We start from the raw sequence: 19,134 nt of genomic DNA on the forward strand, positions 1-19,134 counted from the left end.
TAATGATGTAATATATCTGAAGTTGTTTGTAACTGTAAATGTAAAATGTAAAATGATGTTAATGTTTTTTATTTGTATAAGTTGTTCACTTTCAAAATATAGGTGTGACCATCACTTGATAATTGCATTAAAAGCTGAGGGAATATGATTTATTGTCTCATCTCAATGAGTGATATTGTGAATGAATCTCTCCTTTTCTTTTTTAATTTCAACAGTATTTTATTCCTCCAATTACATGTAAAAATAATTCTCTACATTCATTTTTGTAAGAGTGTGAGTTCCAATTTTTTCTCCTTTCTTCCCTCCCCTCTCCTCCTCCCTCTTCAAGACAGTAAGTAATCTGATATAGGTTATACATATATAAACAATCATTTTAAACATATTTCCAAATTAGTCATGTTGTGAAAGAGAAATCAGAACAAAAAGAAAAAAAAAAAACACAACAAAAAACAAACAAAAAAAAAAAGCTGAAAATTGTCTGCTTTGACTCCCACTTAATCTCAGGCATTCTCTCTGGGTGAAGACATCATTTTCCATCCCCAATATATTGGAATTGTTTTGGATCAACATATTGCTGCGAAGAGCCAAGTCTATCATAATTGATTATCCCATAATCTTGCAGTTTCTGTGTAAAATGTTCTCCTGGTTCTGTTCACTTCACCCAGGATCACTTCATATAAATCTTTCCTGGGTGTTTGGAAATCAGCCTGCTCATCATTTCTTTTAGAACCATAGTATAACATTACTTTCACATACTATTCAGCCATTTCCCAATTGATAAGCATCCACTCATTTTCCCTTTTCTTGCTGCCACAAAGAAGTGCTACAAACAGTTTTGCACGTGTGGGTCCTTTTCCTTCTTTTATAATCTCTTTGGAATACAGACCAAGTAGTGACACTGCTGGATCAAAGGATATGCACAGTTGTATAGTCCTTTAAGCAAAGTTCCAAATTGCTGTTCAGAATGACTGGATTAGTTCACAGCTTCATCAGCAATGCATTGTCACAGTTTTTCAAATCTTTACCCACTTGACCCCGTATCTGTTTGTATGCAGTGGTGCAAAAGTATTGAATCCCCAAAATATTGGTGTTTCAGTACTCTCCCTGTATGGACCAGAAAATTTTAATGTACACAGGATGAACCACTGTATATATTGGAGTTTTTGACCTTTGAGAGGTGTCTCAAAAGAATTTGTAGGCTTAGAGAAGCTCCAAATAAAGAGGAAAAGATTGTATTATTATGCCATTGACTGGCAGACTAAGTTCCAAAAGGGAATTGGTTGATAAGCAAGGGAAGGCTTCAAGGTAAGTTCCCTAAGAGAACTCACTATTAACAAGTAGGAGGGAACCATTAAGGTGGCTAAGTTCCTAGAGAACTTGCTGCCATGAGCTGAATGGGTTCCTAATGAACCCAATGGACCTGCCCCTTAGTAATTGGGCTAAGTTTTTTTTTTAAATGAATTATTGGGGATCACTCCATTGACTGGAAGGCTGAATTCCCAAAAAGGAGTTAGCCATTGTGACACTTAGTAAGTCTAGTAAGTAACCCTATAAGGAGTTAGTAAAGAAGTGGGATATCAGTAAGTTCTTTTGTAAAAGGAAAAATAATCTTGGGAGTTGAATCATAACATGGCCTTTTTATTGGTTATGGAAACTGTGAGGGTCATGGTAATTTGTGTCAATATAGAGAATGCAAGGAATGCAAAAGGGCCCACTGTAGCAAGGGCTCACTTGAGGACAACAAAAGGGCCTACTTAGGGATAAGGTAATCCTGTCAATGCTTTTGCCACCCTGCTCAGGTTGTAGCTTTGGGAATTCAAGTAGGCCCAACTGCAACAAAGGCCCATTTAATTTCACTTAAATCCAACAAAAGCCTTCTTCTGTCAATTGCTCCACAATTGTGGCCCACCTAACTACACAATTCACCCCATAATATCCAGTCTTCTTCCATCTAGTCACACTGGCCACCTTATTCTTCCAGAAATAAGACATTTCTCTTTAGGCATTTTCTGTGGCTGTCCCCTGTGCCTAGAAGACTCTCCCTTTTCCACTCAGAGACTTAAAACATCATCTTTATTTGTTAATACATATTTCCAAATGTATCATGCTAAACAATAAAAATCAGGTCAATAAGAAGAAAAATTAGAAAGAAAACCAAAACTCAACTAAACAACAATAAAAACATGAAAATATATACTATGTTGTGATCCACATTCATTTCCAATCATCCTCCTTGTGGTTGCAGATGTTTTTCTCCATCACAAGTCTATTGGGATTGGCCTGCCGACTCATGGTTTAAAAGAGCCTTGTCCATCCATTGTTGTTGCTATATACAATGTTCTTTGTTCTCCTCACTTCACTCAGCATCAGTTCATGGAAGTCTCTCTAGGGCTCTCTGAAATAATGCTGATGATTGTTTCTTTCTTTCTTTTTTTTTAAATTATAGCTTTTTATTGACAGAACATATGCATGGGTAATTTTTACAACATTGTCCCTTGCACTCATTTTTGTTCAACTTTTCCCTTCCCTCCTGTGTGGGTCAGAAACCATTAATAAAACAACTGGATAGATCTCTAGAAGCAAAGCAAAGTTTATTTACATTCTCCAGAATGGGCGTCCCACCCATCGAGAAGACAATCGAAGGGAAGAGGCCTCGTAGGGGGCAGGGTCGGTGCTTTTATCCCTAACGCAAATTCCCCCTCCCACCACTGACCCTCATCCTTATTGGCTGAGGATCTTACATTCTAAACGCGAGAACTATCCAAGAAATTGAACTTGACCAACAAGTACATAGTTGCCCATATTTGGCTGAAATAGGGAGGATAAGAAGGGGACTTAAGTATGCCCTTAGGGAGCTAACAGGGAGGGGATAGCAGGAAGAGACTTTAAGTATGTCCTTAAGATAGCAGGGAGGAGACACTTTAAGTATGCTCTTGACTTAAAGTCCTTCAGGCCTACTCAAACTTTGAAATAGATGAAGCCTTACTCGATTTTCACAACTGTCTTGAAAGATCTCATTTTATCTCGTTCAGTGGGATCTGTGAATAGTCTCCAGGCATGGGAGGGAATTTAACATTAAATGTGCTAAACCATTTTCTAGGTGTGTTATTTGTTTTTAATCTCAGAAGTTGATTGCTGCATTGGAAAAGTCAGTTTTATTTGCACTTCCTACCGGCTGGTAAAACGGGGAAAAGAATAAGGTAAAGGAAGATTCGTTGAGGAATAAATCATTTCTACAAAATCCTTTACAGATGTTTCCAGTGAAGGACAATGAGGAAAGTTTTTTCCCAAGGGGAATTTCATTTTCTCAGGGCAAACCAATGGAAAATACATCCTTAAGTTGCTGTCAATTACAGGTCTTTTTATTAGAATATTCCCCAAACCCACCTTTAGATTCTGAATTTCGCTGGCTTTTTGAATACTGAAACAATACTCCACTTCTTAACTGCGTATTTCTCTGCCCATCTTGTTAGGGACATTTCTTCTTCTCTGAGAATTGCCATGTCTGTCAGCTGGCAGGGCGGGCCCAGGAGGTAAAAAGGGGGTTGGCCTTTGAGGCAGGAGGTTGTGTCTCAAAGGTGTTAAAGAGTCCTGGAGATGAGGAGGACTGTGTCTTCTTGCTTGATCTCCTCTTAGGATGCAGCACCAACTCCAGGTATCTATCTCCCTTGGGCAGATTCACTTAAGCAGTGCTCAGTAGGCTGGGCGCAAGGTAATCCCAGAGGAGAGTAAATATAAATAACCAGCTTTGAGTCCATAGGCAGGGATGTAGAGTTCTTAACATGTTTTAAAAGTATTTTTGATACCTACTGAAATTGAATTGGATTCTTTGTGACTCTGCATTTTACTTTATGTATTTTTAAAGCATCTCTGGAGATATTTCACCACACTGCCAAAAGAGAAATTGAGGCAAAAATATTAACCTCAGTTTTATTTATTTCTCTAAATAACATTTTACTTTCCCAATTACAAGTGAAGATCACATTTAACACTTATTTTTATGAAATTATTGAGTTCTATGATTTTCTGTGCTATATATCTTCTAATGGGCTTTGTTTCTAATGCAGATTTGCAAAAGTGTCTCTTCTAAGGTATTGACTATTCAGGTTCAGGATACCAAAGAGTTTAACTGGTAATGAGGCTTAAATCTGCTAGCAATAAGACATAATGGAGATTAATAAGGTCTTAATACAACCTAATCCCATTGATTTATTAGGAATTAGTTCAAGTGATCAATGCTAATTCTAATCTTATGCATTTAATAACATTGTAAACATCAGAACTATAGGAAGAATATCACTTTGAGCTGAGTGCAGTTCATTTGAAACTCTGGAGATGGTCAATTTTGACAAAGCATTTGTTCTTTCTGGCTTTTCCTCCAGTGTACAAATAGCATCATCTGTACCATATACATGTTTCAGATAGAGTTTCAAGAAGGATTCTTGAGAATTTGACTCTGTAAAAATAAGTATTTATGTTTCTTGTTTTGAGGAAAGAGTTCTAGAGAGGTTTGATAGGATTCTTCAGGCTAGGGGAGGAAACATGACCTCAAAATCCTTTTACTACCTAAATCTGAGTCCACAAAATGCTGAGAGAATGCTGACTTTTCAATGTTATTTGTGATTTCCTTGTGAAATGAATCAAATTTGCGTAAGTGATCTAGGATTTCTTGAGCTTTTCCCACCTGAATCTCAAATATTGTATATTGATCTCTTGGAACAGAAGTATAATATGGCTTTTCTGCTTAAAGGTGATAGTAACATTTCTACCTAAACTGGTCTTGCTAACCTGAGAGTGCTATGAAAATGAGTAATTGCTCTTTGTTAATGATGATAATAGAAAGATAATTTGATTCACTGTTTCCCAACTATCATTCCAAGGCCATTTTGTTACTGGTCACACAATTTTGTTAGCAAATGTCTTCACTTCTCAAAGCTTATTGTTAATTTGCTCTTGCAGCAGATAAATCAGCTGTTTTCCCCTCAGCCCCCATTTTTCTGTTTTCTTGTTTGTAGAGGTCTGAGGCTGAGACAGGGAGCCAAAAGGAGAAGCAGTTATAGAGGTCAGCTTCAGTTGAAGAGAAGCATTAGATTTCAGATTAGGAGCCATTGGTTTAATTCAAAGCTCCTATAGTCATTAGTGACATGGATTAGGAAAAGAGACAGTGTCTCTGAGCCTCAGTAGTCTTGTAGTAAACTGTCCCCTTGATCTTGGGGAGGAGGGAAGGGTTGGAAAAGCCTCCAGGCCTCTGGGAGGGCCCTTACCTTCTGGTTCATAAAGGAAACTTCCAGATAAGGAAACTCCTCCTATGATTGAACTGGAGATCTTGGCCTGGGGCATGGTCACTGCCCTCTATTGGATTGAAAATTAGTCCCTCACATTGCTCCCTGACTTGGGGCAAGAGAAAATATATAATCAAGAGAAAATTATATAATGTAATATTATATAATTATATATATATGTAATATATAATTATATATAATATATTTTTTGTATCATTTTACTTTATTTTTATACTACATATGCAATATTATATAATGTTATAATATAATAATTATATATTTAATTTATTTTATTTTAAGATTATTAGTGTATATTTATATTATATCTTATGTTGATATATTATTGCCTATTATATAATAAATATAATTATATAATCAAAAGCTGTGTGCCCAAGCTTTTGTAAATAATCGTAACAGGATTTTGCCCACTAAGAAAGTTGTTTTCTTAGTGTAATAAGACCCTTTTTGCCACAAACCTCAAGCCTGTATTCATTGGGGTTTGTGAATTCTTTTGCAAAGTGGCTAGAGGACTCCATTGTTGTCAGGGAATCTCTTAGCCCTCACTTCTCACACCTCAACAGTCTTGTCTGCTAGTTATGGCTAATAATGATGACAGGATTGTTATGAAAACTATCTGAGATTAAGGATGTACAAAACATTACTGAAGGAAAGAGTTCCAGGTAGTTACAGTTCAAATTACAGCCTGTCCCTTAGGTCTCTTACTTCAGCATCAGTAGTGTCTGCAAAATTTCCAGATTTTCCTTGATTTTTTTTTTTTTCTGGAAGAATAGCATGAATAACTACTATTAGGATATTTTCTCTTAGGTTGAGGGCATGCAATGTGAAGGGCTGAATCTTGAAAGACCAATAGTGTCTGATTGATGTCTATAGTGTAGAGTCACACCAGGAAGAAGTGGCTGTTTGACCTCCTTGGGTGGATAATTGAGTAAGTACTCAGATTATCAGGGAATAAATACATCCTAGTGATAGTCTACAATAGGAATGACTAAACTGAGCATGGAGCTGTCACTCCCCAAGGAAGACCTTGGGCCACCTGGAGGAATGACATTGTTCTGTGCATGACTCGCCTGTGATGCTGAGCAGCCACTGCAATGGGCCAATGTGTGTGATTTTCATGATCCGGTAACTCAGAGCAGGTCACACAGAATAGGATCTTGTTATAATCACAGAGCAGCTTCTGTTCTTCTCTAGGTTGCTTCTTCTTCAGGTTGCATTGCCATATCAGCCTGAGTTCCCAACTGGTAGAACGCCTGGCATGCAGTACAGCAAGAAGTTGGAAGGTTTTCATTGAGGAGACAAGACATACAAATAGCATGTCTGCATTCAGGGGTGGTTATCTTAATGTCTTTTCTCAAATAGATAACACAGAGATGAACCTTTGATGATTCAAATTTTTCACCCATGACCCTGAAAGGAGAAAATGGGGCACATTAAGGGTTCCAATCCCACTCCTTTAAGTTTTTTCAAACACACACATTTCATGAATGACCATAGCAAGTATAGTAATAATGGATATTTTATCCCTAAACTTGTGCCAGTCTCCAACAAATAGAGATATTATCATTTGGAAGGGTGGGCACAATGATGTGACACCTTGTAATAATAATGAGCTTTGTCATTGAGCTTTAAGATATTGTTAATACATCATCATCTTTGGTCCACAAAAACTCTTACGAATAATTTGCTATTATCTTTATGTTTTATGGCCAATGTCAGGATGCAAAGACAAAATTAGATAGCTAGTTAAAAGGCAAGATAGGCTTCAAAGTCAGGTTCTCCTGTATCCAAGGTCAGTGTGATGATAATTTTGAAACCCTATTCAAATTAATCAGTATTCATTCAGCTTATTGTGATTTGATGTTTAACAGTGATTATAATTACATGTTTTGGTCAAATTTGTTGCCTTTCCTAGCCTAGCTCTGTTTATCATTTAAATTTGTCAATCGTATCTTTTAAAGAATTATATCTTTCTTTTTCACTTTTCCACTTTTTAGAATTTTATTTTTTTTTCCACATCTCACTCATTTGGTGAAAACCTCCTCTCCCACTTCAAGTCTTTTTCTCAGAACAATTGAACACTAAAAGAACAACAGTTCTCTAAAACCCAAACATATCTACATGTCTATCAATACTTATTATTACTTATACCATCCTACTCCAGACATTTGCACAATTGTGAAAGAGGTAATTTCACTTAGCATCATATATTATGTCTTTCCCTTTCTGATTCACAATATTTTTTCAGCATATTCATTCACCAAAGATGGTGTATCCAGTCACAGAGAGAAACAGTAGTCTTTCTAAATCTTTGCTACTAGGAAAAAATGTGATGAATATTTGACTGAAATTTGCACTATTCTTTCTTTGTGCCCTATGAATCCTTGGGAATTCTGGATACTTTAGAACCCTTGTTGAGTATAATTGCTAATGTACTTCTATATGGGTAACCTAACTCATAGTACCAACATTTTTCTTTTAGTTCCCCTATTTTTTCCCAGACCCACCAGTATTGCTGAGAATTGTGGAATTGAATGAGTGTCTCTGGACTAATCTTCACCTCAGTAGAGAGCTTAATCAGTAGTGAGTGTTATCAATGGGGTGTCATGCCTGTCTCTCGGATAATAGAATGAAACTGTTTATTCTGTTTCCCTAGGGAGGGGTCTTTTATAGAGGCCAGGATTCAAGAATTAGAAGGAAACTAAAAACTCAGAAAAACTGTCATTTTAACTAATCTGAGAGGTGTAATCTTTTCATATGACTAGAAATGCTTTTACTTTCTTCAGAAAATTGTCTGTTCACATTCTTTGACCATTTATAAATTGAAGAAAAGCTTGTATCCTTATAAACTTGAGTCAATTCTTTACATCTTTTAAAAATGAGCCCTTTATCAAAAGTCTTCAATATAAAATTTCCCTCCTAGTTTTCTACTTCCCTTCTAATCGTTGCCCTCTTGCAACTTCAAATTTAATTAGACCAGAAGCTTGTTTTACTTGTGGAAAATCCAGTCTCTAGAGGAAAGAATGTAAAAGGGGGGATAGATGCTGAAAAAAAAAAAAAGAGAAAGCATCAAAGAGAACATTGAGGGACCCTCCCTCCAATCCCAATCGCTCACCAGGACAAAGCTCTGGGGAGAAGTGAGAAGGAGGACGGCATTTAGACCAAGCTTGTTCTTTTGATGATTCCTGTTGGAGATGTCTCCTTGCTCATACAGGGACATGGGATGCCTATAGTAGTTGGCACTGGCTCCACTAAATTTTAAATCCTTCTTCCTTCCCCTCCAGATGTGGACTTCAGATGCTATTGACATTGGGTTCTTATTAAGGTCCCCTCTACTGTTGCACAATTGGGCTCATCTAAATCCTTAGTTGGCAACTGTTCATGACCTCCAAGGATGAATAATGAAAATGACATTTGCTTATATTTAGAAAATAAAAGGCTATTATTTTTTTAATAATTGTACAACAGAATAATATGGCATATTCTACTTTGGGTTAAACAAGAACTAATGAGGGAGTATAGAGACTCATATGTGTGAACATAATTGAGTGAAAGTCAAAATGGAGTGGCTCTGGCTCCTTCCCTCTTTCCCTGAAGAGAACTAAATTGCAAGTTTCTCTCCTTTTTCATCCTTAACTGATTTTCCAGACAAGGTTTACAGGCCCCAGAGAAGATAAGATCTCTTATTTTGGGTAGTACCATGGATGCTGGACCAAGAAGGCTGAGGAGCTGATTGCCAGGTGAGGGAGGGGAAATCAGGTGTAAGAAACTTGTGGTTGCAGGACTATTCTAGGAGTTCCCAAGGAGTAAGTGCTAAACTTAGGGAAAAACTGCCTAGAAACTCTTTTTAAAATAGTTCTTTATAATGGTATCCTGGGCTGGTCAATGAATCTAAGTTTCCCCATCTGTAAAATGAGGACATTATATTCTATGGTCTGGTAGGTCCCTTCTAGTGATCATTTAGGATCCTATAAGATTTCTCTGTTTGGGATTTAGGGGCATGGAATTCTCCTGAAACTGCCTAAAGGGATTATTTGATCGAAGATGAGCTTATTTCTATAAGTCAGCAAACATTTAAGTGCCCACTACATGCCAGGTTCTGGGCTAAGCACCAAGAACAAAAGAAGGTTCAAGGGACATCTGCTGTCATGGAGGTCTTGGATTGGTGGGGCAGACAACATACCAACAATGAGATGGAAACCCACTGTGAGCCCATTGTGAACTGCAAAAATGAACTAAATGGAGTGATTTATAACTCACTAATTACTAAGTGTAAAGGACCAGAATTCTGGAGAAATGTACTTGAAACAAGGATACTTAAAACAAGGTGTTTACTCAGTGGAATTGATGAGATAACGGTTCTCTAGTTTACATATACTTAGTACTTAGCATGGTGATACTCAGTATGATGTAATGATGTAATTATAATAGGATATTTAAGGGTTGAGAGAACTGGAAGAAACTGGTTCAGACTGTGAGACTGAAGAAGATAATAAAGACTTTGGACTCTATTCCTGACCATCGGGGTGACTCTCCTGCTAAGACCAAAACCAGTCCAGAGATCCTGCAGAAAGCTAGCCCAGACACTACAAGTAAGAATGATAATGGTTTAAGGAGAGTGGAATTTGGGGGAGGAGTATAGTCAAAATCTAATAAAATAATAGCCAGAGGAGTGAGTAGTACCTATAAAATAAGACAAAATAATTCTGATCCAGTAACCTTTAATTCTTCCCTGTTCTTATTCCTCATGCTGAGTTTGAGAGTATTTCTCCTTAAGGTCTGGTCTGCTTGTAGAGGGTTAAAGATCACAATGACAAAGGGAGAATCCAATAAAATCCAAGTTGGATTTACAGTAACTAATGGTATATAGCATCCCGATTTCCCAAGAGCTATTTGCTTCCTTTGTTCAGAGTAGGAGGTCTCTTACTTTGGGTTAGTCTGGTGAGGCACTTTCAGCAGGGCAGTATTTCTGCCCAGAAGGAGGTGGAGATGAGTATGGGAGGAGGAGCTCTCAGAGAGGACCAGCCTGGGGGCTGGGTGGGTGGCCTGGGAGGATTCTGGAGGTCTGGGAGGAGTTTGGGGCAGAAAATCTTTTTGTGATGGGGGCAGGACTAAGGTGGGAGAGGAAACTGGGAGTTCTAAAATCCAGGCCCTGGATATGATTGGAGGAAAGTACTCAACCAATCTGGGGGAGGGATGGGACAGGGCTCTTAGGACCAGGAAGACAATTCCTTACTGGGCTATCCACAAAGTGGAAGTCTGAGCTAGCATCACTCTACCTTCCTGCCCCTTTTGCCTTACCTTTTATGGAAATTGGTCTACCTTCCCTGGGACCTTTATTCTGTCCCTGTTTTTCTCTGGGAACTCAGATCTCTTTTCCCCCTAAGAGCTCCAATCTCTCTCCTTTTTCCCTGCCAGCTCAGGGCTCTCACCCCCCCCCCTTTTTTTTTTTTCCTTTGGAGCTGAGATAATTTGGCATTCCTGCATCCACAGCTGTGCTTGCAGCTCCCAGGTAGGTCTGAGCCAGCATGCTCCATATTTCCCCACTTCCACTGCCTCTCCTTGTCTTTGAGATTCTTCTTCTGACCTTGGAGTACATGACCTCCATGTCTACCAAGAACACACCTTTCTACCAAGGCTGCTTCTTGAATGAGCCCCCCTACCCCTACACCTTTTCCAGGCTCCCAATCACTTCCCAAACTTGCCCAGATTTCCCTTTGGGTCACACTTTCCCAGACTTCAGAGTTTGTCCATAATTTCAGCCTTCTGATTAGGACCCAATTGTCCTGGGCTCCCCATCCCAACTCTTGATTATTGATTCAGCTGTCCTGTTTTCAGACTCTAAACCTAAGCTGTACCAGAAGGTCCCAGCATTCCTTCCCAGCTCCTAGGTAGATCTCAGGGCACTTTTTTTTTTTTTTAAACTTTCCTTGCTTCGGCTGTCCACCAATTCTCACCCCACTGGTCCTGAGTTCCATGATCTCCATTGTTCTGTCTTACCTTTTAGACTCTACCCTGATCCCCAGACCTCCTGCTTCCCTGGCCCCTCTTCTCTCTGAGCCCTCAGAGTTGAATGCCAGACTGGATTTTGTCTCCAAGGATTAGGCTTGCTTTGGTCATTCTCATGGGGTTTTGTAAAGGGCAGTATACTTAACCCTGGGCAGTGACTTCATCTGCAAATGCCCTAGCATTACTCTGCAGTTCTTTACATTACAATTCCCAGGGTTTCAGAGAATCCTCTGGCCACTAACATTTTGCAGTATCAACCAATAACTGGTAATTCTCAAGTGAACATCAGGTCAATGAGACACCCACTTTGTAACTCCTGGAGGACCTCACACTCCCCCAGAAATCCCTGTAGGCTTGCCTCCTGCTGAGAAAAAGAGGGAATCAGGATGACTGATCCTCTGGGATGCTTCTCCCTCTCCATCTTCTTTTGGTGACCTAGGCTTGGCACAAGAAGGGATTGGATCAAAGACAGACAGCAAAAGTGGGGTAAAATTGGAACAGTTTTACTGTCAGGGCCCCAAACAGCATTCTCCAGGCTATGAAATCAAAGGCAATCAGGCTGGGACTAGGATTAGGGAAAGCTGTGCTTTTTTATGCACAGATAATGAAGAGAGGGACTCCCCAGAGGGCTCCTGGCTTTCTCTTGGTTTTCAGAGAGTCTGAGATTTAAAGACTCCCTATGGTTAGCTGTGACCTTTGCTAATAAGAGCTTAGTCTATTATCACTTTTGTGGGCCCCTCAAAGTTGGGAGCAGCAGGACCCTGAGATAAAGACCAGGGACTGGAGGAAGGAATTTATTTTATTTTATTTTTTTTTTTAATTTAAATTTTATTTTATTTAATAATAACTTTGTATTGACAGAATCCATGCCAGGGTAATTTTTTATAACATTATCCCTTGCACTCGCTTATGTTTCATTTTTTTCCCCTCCCTCCCTCCACCCCTCCCCCCCCAAGATGGCAAGCAGTCCTATATATGTTAAATATGTTGCAGTATATCCTAGATACAATACATATTTGCAGAACCGAACAGTTCTCCTGTTGCACAGGGAGAATTGGATTCAGAAGGTAAAAATAACTCGGGAAGAAAATCAAAAATGCAAATAGTTCACATTTGTTTCCCAGTGTTCCTTCTCTGGGTGTAGCTGTTTCTGTCCATCATTTATCCATTGAAACTCAGTTAGGTCTCTTTGTCAGAGAAATCCACTTCCATCAGAATACATCCTCATACAATATCGTTGTCGAAGTATATAATGATCTCCTGGTTCTGCTCATCTCACTTAGCATCAGTCCATGTAAGTCTCTCCAAGCCTCTCTGTATTCATCCTGCTGGTCATTCCTTACAGAGCAATAATATTCCATAACATGCATATACCACAATTTACCGAGCCATTCTCCAATTGATGGGCATCCATTCATTTTCCAGTTTCTAGCCACTACAAACAGGGCTGCTACAAACATTTTGGCACACACAGGTCCCTTTCCCTTCTTTAGCATTTCTTTGGGATATAAGCCCAATAGAAACACTGCTGGATCAAAGGGTATGCACAGTTTGATAACTTTTTGGGCATAATTCCCGATTGCTCTCCAGAATGGTTGGATTTGTTCACAACTCCACCAACAATGCATCAGTGTCCCCGTTTTCCCGCATCCCCTCCAACACTCATCATTATTTTTTCCTGTCATCTTAGCCAATCTGACAGGTGTGTAGTGATATCTCAGAGTTGTTTTAATTCGCATTTCTCTGACCAATAGTGATTTGGAACACTCTTTCATGTGAGTGGCAATAGTTTCAATTTCATCATCTGAAAATTGTCTGTTCATATCCTTTGACCATTTATCAATTGGAGAATGGCTTGATTTTTTATAAATTTGAGTCAGTTCTCTATATATTTTGGAAATGAGGCCTTTATCAGAACCTTTAATTGTAAAGATGTTTTCCCAGTTTGTTACTTCCCTACTAATCTTGTTTGCATTCGTTCTGTTTGTACAAAGGCTTTTTAATTTGATATAATCAAAATTTTCAATTTTGTGATCAGTAATGGTCTCTAGTTCATCTTTGGTCACAAATTTCTTTCTCCTCCACAAGTCTGAGAGATAAACTATCCTATGTTCCTCTAATTTATTTATAATCTTGTTCTTTATGCCTAGGTCATGGACCCATTTTGATCTTATCTTGGTATATGGTGTTAAGTGTGGGTCCTTGCCTAATTTCTGCCATACTAATTTCCAGTTATCCCAGCAGTTTTTATCAAATAATGAAATCTTATCCCAAAAGTTAGAATCTTTGGGTTTGTCAAACACTAGATTGCTATAGTTGACTATTCTGTCTTGTGAACCTAACCTTTTCCACTGATCAACTAATCTATTTCTTAGCCAATACCAAATGGTTTTGGTGACTGCTGCTTTATAATATAATTTTAGATCAGGTACAGCTAGACCACCTTCATTTGATTTTTTTTTTCATTAATTCCCTTGAGATTCTCGACTTTTTATTGTTCCATATGAATTTTGTTGTTATTTTTTCTAAATCATTAAAATATTTTCTTGGAAGTCTGATTGGTATAGCACTAAATAAATAGATTAGTTTAGGGAGTATTGTCATCTTTATTATATTCCCTCAGCCTATCCAAGAGCACTTAATATTTTTCCAATTATTTAAGTCTGACTTTATTTGTGTGGAAACTTTTTTGTAATTTTGCTCAAATAATTCCTGACTTTCCTTTGGTAGGTAGATTCCCAAATATTTTATGCTATCAACAGTTATTCTGAATGGAATTTCTCTTTGTATCTCTTGCTCTTGGATTTTGTTGGTGGTGTATAAAAATGCTGAGGATTTATGGGGATTTATTTTGTATCCTGCTACTTTGCTAAAATTATGAATTATTTCTAATAGCTTTTTAGTAGAATCTCTGGGGTTCTCTAGGTATACCATCATATCATCTGCAAAGAGTGATAGTTTGGTTTCCTCATTGCCTACTCTAATTCCTTTAATCTCTTTCTCGACTCTTATTGCAGAGGCTAGTGTTTCTAATACAATATTGAATAATAATGGTGATAGTGGGCAACCTTGCTTCACTCCAGATCTTACTGGGAAAGGTTCCAGTTTTTCCCCATTGCGTATGATGCTTACTGAAGGTTTTAAATATATGCTCCTGACTATTTTAAGGAAAAGTCCTTTTATTCCTATGCTCTCAAGTGTTTTTATTAGGAATGGATGTTGGATTTTATCAAATGCTTTTTCTGCATCTATTGAGATGATCATATGGTTTTTGTTTGGTTGGTTATTGATATGGAGGGAGGAATTTAACAAAAAGGATTCATTTTGATTGCTTTGTTACCTCTACAGGGAGCCTGGAGCCAGAGGGAATGGAGTCTGGGAGCCTCAGACGCCCTCAGGTAAGTGAAGTGCATCCCCAGACCTGACCAACATCAGCAGTAACTGCCATTTCCCTAGACATGGGGTGTGAAGCTATAAGGTTCTGATGTATAGGTTATTTCCATACAAAAACAGGCATCAGGGAGACAAATAGTAACATTGCCCTGCCCAACTAATTCCTTGGACCTTTGGGATCTTGGCCACAGACCCACTTACACCCACCCTCTCTCACACACACACCACTTCAACATTTATTTCTATGTTCCTCCTCATTAGAAGGGACTGACAAGATCTACCACATCATCATGAATCTCCATTCCAGAGGGAGCAGGTCTGCTCTTCTTGGGCCTGCCCAATTCCCCTCCCTACCCAAAGTGTCTCCCCCCTCCTCTTGGTTTACTATGACAAGTTTCCCTGAAGCTCCTAGAAAACCCTTCACAGAATTTGTCTTGGTCAGGCCGGGAGCCGAGCCTGGAAGGCTTCCCCAGCTCTTGTCCTGGTCATCAGAGAAGAATATATTCTCCTGGGGTGCTCCTGTCCTTCTGCCTTAAGTTCCCCAACCTTTCCAGGTCTCCCCGAATCCCTCCCCTTGACCATTCCTTAGTCACTGAGAGCATTGAGAAAGGCCTGATGTCCAAGCTGAGGAGTTCTAGTACAGAAAGCTCTGGGGCCATCATGCTGCTTTGAGGCTCCTAAGACCTGTCCTGGCACACAGGGACCCATATCTCCTGTCTAAAATAGGCTTCTGGGATTCTCATTTTTGTTCCTGGACCCCAAGGTACAAATTTTTTTTTTCTGGTTTAATTTAGGCTTCTCTATGCAGAGTGCCAGGCACTGGCAGAAACCTTGAGAACAAGTAGGAGAAAAGGAAGGATTAAGAGAGTCACATTAATGTGTCATGGCACTTCAGGTTCTTGGATATTTTGATTTCTATAGGCTGCAGCAGGTCCTGAGTTGACCTGGAAGAGTATAATGCAGAGAACTGACTTGAGTCAATTCACAGGGGAGTAAACTGAATTTCTGCATTTACCTGCTTATGTCCTGGGCATTCTTTCTTCCTTTGACTAGATGACTGAGGCTCAGATGTCCCCAACCCTTTGTTGGTAGAGATGTCAAATCGAGGGCCCTCCTGGTCAGAGACAATATTTCCTAGCTCTTTTTTCTCTCCACCCTCTCCCCCTCTTTCCAATCTCTCATTAAGATCATCCAGACATAATAGAACCCTCCCAGGTTTATTCTACTTTGATTCCTTCTGTTAGCACAAAAAGGAATCAGAGGGAACACATGTCATGTCACTATGGTGGTATATAACTAGTTCTTCCTTTTATTTTGAGTCCCTGAGAGTAGTTCATTGTGGATGATTTTTTGTATTTCTCCTCACAGGTCTCGTGGTCATTTTTTTAGGAATGTTTGGAAGGACTTTCATTAAAAGTCCTTTTCCCCTGAAAGCATTCCATTTGTTTTTGCTTCATAATTTACTCTTGGCCATAAGATTAGGTCCTTTGCCTTCTGCCATATCCTATTACAAGTTCTCTGCTCCTTAATGAAAGTTGCTGCCAAATTATGTCTAGTCCTAATGCTGGCTCTTTAGTACTTCAATTGTCCTGGATTTTCTTTTAGGAGATTTGAAGGATTTTTTTCATCAACTTGGCAGATCTGCATTTTGGTGATGGTTTCCTAGGAATTGTCATTTGGACATCTCTTTCAGGAGGCTGATGTTGTTCAAAATAGATGCAGAAAGAAATCTGATAATTTTTCTCTTGGCTCTCAGGAGCTCTATTCACATAAAAGCATAGAGGCTAGTCATTGCAGAAGCTACCAAAGCTATCAAAGGAGATTGCTTATTTTACCTTTGCCATTTGATATTTCAGTGACTGTATTTTATGCTCTCTTCCTTTTGATCATTTTAGCTAAGGGTTTTCTCTACTTTTAGAATCAGTTCAAAGAAGCCATTTTTGTTTTTATTTGTCACTTTGTATATCCAATTTATCTGTTCATCTATTTCCCCTCTAATTTTAATATCTTGTTTTTTGTACTTATTTTGGATTTTTCATTGATTTTTCTAGTTTTTTAAAATGCATATTCAGTTAAACATCTCTTTTTCTACATTAATTAATGTTATGGTAAGTCTTCTCCCTCCCCCCTCACTTCCCCCCGCCACACACCTATAACCTAAGACCAGCTTCAGCAGAACCCCAGAAATTTTGGATATTATTTAATCAATCATTTACCTTTTCCTTTACAAAGTTATCATTTCTAAGATTTGTCCTCTAACTCGGTCATTATGTAATATGTCACAGGTAAATCTCCTTTTAGGTTTGTATTTTTTGTTGGTGATCTTTGAACACATTTTCATTCCTATTTCTGTGGGAAATGAAAGAATATAATGATTATGTCTTCGTTTTTACACCTGTGTGAAGGATCTCTGTATCCCAATGATTAATTTTTGTAAAAGAACCATTTGTTGAAAAGAAATATGCATATTCCTCTAGTTGTCCCATTTAGAAGATGTCATAAGTCTTTTATTTCAACTTTCTCTAGACATTTGTTCATCCCTTCTAATTTATCTCATTCTGTGTTTCTTCACCCCCCCTTGTCTTCTTAGTTCTCTTGTAGATTTCCCTCTCTTTCTTGCCCTTCAACTAGTCCTGTTTCTTAGTTTTCTAATTTCATCCATTTTTCTTCCCCTAGAAAGGGGATTTCTCTCCCTCTCCTCACTGTCTACCTTCCTTTGCTGTTTTCCCTACATTTTCATTCTCTGTCACATAGCTCCTCTGCTCACAAGGTCTTTTTTTGGTCCTTCACACTTCCAGGGCTGCAATTGAGGCTGTGCTGTAGGAGTTTTCTGCCACTGCTTGTAGATCAACCGCACAGAAACCTTCTTTTCAAAACATAGTTGTTGTCCAGAACAAAATAATAGAATAAAGGAATTAAACTGAAATTTACCTTACACATAGACCATGACTAGGTCAGGAAAGTAATTCCTAGCTTGAAGTAAACATGTATAAAATTCACAATGACCATTCTCTTTGGCAAAAGGTGGTTTATTTAGGAAAATAGATTATAGATAAAAGGAAGAGGTACAGGGAATGGGGAAATAGGAAATGGAGTTGGGAGAAACATAAGGTTACCAACAAAGGGTGTGGAAGAATTCATTAGCAGAATATTCTCTGCAGCCCTAGGATGCCTTTCCATTATGTATTCTGTAATAAGTCACTTTTCAGTTTTATTTCAACAGATTCTAAATTCAGTCTCTTAATGGTCACAGGTTCAAGAGTTGACTCTGACTCTCAGAAAGCCTATGACCTTTGGGCAACTCGCTTCTCTGTGTTTGTTTCCTCCTGTATATTGAAGGGGGTTGGATTCTACTTCTGAAGGATCTTTCAGCTCAACATCTTCTGACTTTTGATGCTGCAGGAGGTGTTGATGTTCAAGGATGTGGCTGTGGATTTCACATGGGAGGAGTGGGGGCTCTTGGACCCCTCTCAGAAGGAGCTGTATAAGGAGGTCATGGTGGAGAACGCCCAGAACCTGCTCTCCCTGGGTAAGGGCACCTCCCCTGATAATTGCAAGTCTGCAATCAAAGGGAATATCTTCATTGCCATGTGTACAGGATTTGAGGGAAGAGAAGGGAAAGAGCTGGTCTTTGTATTGTGTGACAGGACCTGAGAATTTTCTTTGTTCCTGAAGCTCTCTTACCCATTACCAGGTCAAAGTTTAAATCAGTAGAAGCATCTCAAACATCGAACTGATCTTAGAGTTTCACCTCTAATTTTGTACACCAAAGCTCTAAAAACTGCTCAGGTGGCTTTTCCTTTCAACTCTTTCCTTTTTTGGATTGGGTCTAGTATTTGGAATATTCTTTTTAGCAAGAGTCAATTTGTATCAGCTCAAAGCAATTAGTTGGCCCTAGTATGGAAAGTTTCTTCTTAATATGCCTTTGAATTGCCCTCATAATTCCAGCACAAAGGGTGGCAAAGGAATGGAAGGGAATAAGTATTTATTTCCACCTGCTCTTTGCCAGGTGCTGTGCCATATGCTTTCTTTACAATATAGCAAGGATACAGTTTAAGAACAACTTTCAGCAAATAAGTTATCTTGATGATTCCCAGTACTTAAATTCATGACAAAGAACAAATCAAGAAACATGCTATTTACATCCAGGGGGAAAAAAAAAAACCTGATAAATAGAAATACGGATAGCATAATTTTACATCCATATCTGTATGTATGTATGTTTATGTATGTGTGTCTATGTGTTTATTATTTATTAATGTGTGAGTGTATATATATATATATTTCTATGCAATGGCAGCCATTTCTTGGGTGGGCACAGGCAAACAGAAAGGAAAAAATTTACTTGATAATTTTCTTGTCTATTTGAAATGAATAACAAATTGTGTAATGTGGATTTACAGTTTCATGTGCAAACATCTTTTTATTGAAC

This window comes from Antechinus flavipes, chromosome 6 (assembly GCF_016432865.1).
Source record: "Antechinus flavipes isolate AdamAnt ecotype Samford, QLD, Australia chromosome 6, AdamAnt_v2, whole genome shotgun sequence".
Taxonomy (NCBI): domain Eukaryota; kingdom Metazoa; phylum Chordata; class Mammalia; order Dasyuromorphia; family Dasyuridae; genus Antechinus; species Antechinus flavipes.